The following is a 2,752-nucleotide window of genomic DNA, read 5'->3' as shown; positions in this document are numbered from 1 at the left end:
ATGGGAAGGAAGCACCTTAATCTTGAGTTTGGGTGGTTCTTTCATTGACAACTTTGGTTGCACAAACTCTCGAACTTCTAATTCTAGTGTTTCAAACCGTGCTGGTTGAGCATAGCTCTTCAGATTGACTTCCATCAATGCCATGTTTTCATTACCTTATTCATCCTCCAATGGGTCTTCAAAATTATTCTCCCTTTCTATAGAAAATAAGGTTTCTAGCTCTTTTATCACAAAACATTCCTTTGTCAGATCTGGAAACTTCATCGCTTTAAGAACATTAAATGTTATCTGACTGTCTTTAACTTTCATGGCGAGTTTTCCTTTTTAATCATCTATCAGTGTTCTCCCCATGGCTAGGAAAGGTCTCCCCAAGATCATTGACACTTCCTTATCAGCTTCAAAATTTAAGACAATGAAATCAGTAAGAAAAATAAACTTATCAACTCTTACCAAAACTACATTGATCTTTCCTTCGTGGTATGCTAAAGATCAATTCGCCAACTAGAGTGTCACAGTTGTAGGTCTTACTTCACCTATTCCCAATAGCTTGGAAATAGATTAGGCATCAGGTTGATGCTCGCTCCTAAGTCACACAAAACTTTATCATAATAAGATTCTCCAATATTACAGGGGATGGTAAAACTTCCATGGTCCTTCAGTTTTAGAGGTAGCTTGTTCTATAAGAACGCACTGCACTCCTTCGTTAATGCTACAGTCTCATTTTTACTAAGTCTTTTCTTCTTCAACAAAATATCCTTAATGAACTTCACATAATTGGACATTTGCTCTAAAGCCTCTACCAACGGGATGTTGATATGCAGTTACTTTAGAGCATCCAAAAAAATTCTTGAATTGCACCTCCTATTTCTATTTTTTTGGTTGGAACATTTGGGGGTATGGAGGTGTTGGAACTTTGGGTTGAATCGGACAACTTTTCTGAGAAGATAAATCTACATCTAAAGAATATATTAGCTTTTTAGACTTTAGTAGGTTAGACTTCACCTCATCAGACTTTATAAGTTCTGGCTCTGTTGGTGTAGGAATTTCAACTGTTGATTGACTTTCCTTTTTCTCATCAAGTTCATCTTCAATCACAATCGTCTTGGGCTTCAAAGTCTTACCACTTCTTAAAGCTACTACCTTGCAATGTTCCTTACCCAAATTTCTTGGATTTTTTGTATCGCTCAGCAAGGTTCCTTGCGATTAATTACAAAGCTCCATAGCTAACTAACCCATTTGGCTCACAAATTTTTTAGTGTTGCTGCTTGGCTTTGGATTAAGGGGTCATTCTTCGCCATGTACGCCTTCAACTAGTTTTCCAAACTGTTAGTTAACTCTGCTTGTGGTGGTTTTGGAACTCGTTGATTAAACCCTTGGGGTTGACTTGGTCTATGGTGCATGTAGTTGTTCAGTCCATTTCCTTTGTTACTTTAAGAAGTTTGGATGATTGGCCCGTGAAGGATTGTAAAAGTTGGACTATGGTCCTTGTCCACTTCTATTTTGGTGTTGATTCCCTACGTAATACACTAACTCAAGATTTGATGGGCAATTCTCGAAAGAATGGCCATCCCCACAACATATGTAGGAAACAACATCAAAATGACTTGGTGACTGGGCTGCAAAATTATTAGAATTATTAGTGGTAAACTGTTTCAATATTGAAGAAGTAGAAGATACCTGAGCTGAGAGTGATGTTAGCGTGTCCACTTCGTGCACTCTAGCTACTTGTCTTCCAGAAGTTGCTTGATTTTTTGGCCATTGGTAGTTGTTGCTAGTGGTCCTTTCAATAATCTCATAAGCTTCATTATAAGAGTTTGACAAAATCACACCATTCAGAGAAGCATCTACTATCAATCTTGTGTGTGCTTTGAGACCGTCATAAAACGTCTCCAATTGGATGCAGTGTAGAATCCCATGATATGGACACTTACGAAATAATTTCTTGAATCTTTCCCACGCCTCGTACAAGGATTCATCATCTAATTGTGAAAAAGTGACTATCTCATTTCGCAACTTAGCGGTTTTGCTTAGTGGAAGATACTTAACCAAAAACCGTTCAGCTAATTCTTGCCAAGTTGATATTGAACTTGGTGGCAACAAATTAAGCCATGCTCGTGCTCGATATCATAACGTGTATGAAAACAACTTCAACGTCAATGCATCTTCAATCATACCGGTTACCTTAAAAGAATTGTTCACCTCCATGAATAATCGAAGGTGAAGGTGTGGATCTTCCATGGGCATTCCACTAAACTGGCCCACCGTTTGGAGCATTTAAAACATCACTGGTTTCAATTCAAATGGGGGTGTCTCGATCTCTATTCTTCTAAGTCCCAGATTTAAATCATTGAAAAGGGGCACAGCGTACTGTCTTATAGCACGATCCCTGTTATTAGGAATAGGGATTGGATTGTGCACATGATTGGCTCCATTACCTTGTCCATCATTATAATTTCCAAGGTCCATCTCGACTTTTCTTTGAGCTGATCGTTCATGTCTTCTCTATCTAAATGTCTGCTCAATTTCAAGGTTTGCGGGTAAATAATCGATGATTCGATCTATGCTCATAAACACCTAAAAAATAAATCACAAAAAAAAATAAATTAGTAAAGTTAGAAGTTTAGATAAAAAATAAAAACTAAATTGAAAAGAATAATTTTACAAAAATGATTAAGGCAACAGTCCTCGGCAATGGCGCTAAAAACTTGTAACGCTCAGGTTTGTGCAAGTGTACACGATTGTTATCAAGTAA

The 2,752-nt window shown here is 37.5% G+C and overlaps 1 non-coding gene across 1 annotated transcript; it reads left to right on the top strand.

The window, feature by feature from the left end:
* Positions 1-1,909: 1,909 nt before the first annotated feature.
* LOC128034315 (small nucleolar RNA R71) lies at positions 1,910-2,016 on the top strand. Its single transcript, XR_008190444.1, has one exon. It is a non-coding gene; the product is annotated as a small nucleolar RNA R71 (small nucleolar RNA).
* Positions 2,017-2,752: the final 736 nt, after the last annotated feature.

The sequence above is a fragment of the Gossypium raimondii genome, chromosome 10 (assembly GCF_025698545.1).
Source record: "Gossypium raimondii isolate GPD5lz chromosome 10, ASM2569854v1, whole genome shotgun sequence".
Taxonomy (NCBI): Eukaryota; Viridiplantae; Streptophyta; class Magnoliopsida; order Malvales; family Malvaceae; genus Gossypium; species Gossypium raimondii.
The sequence above is the reverse complement of the archived record's forward strand: the minus strand, read 5'-3'. Positions and strand labels throughout refer to the sequence as shown.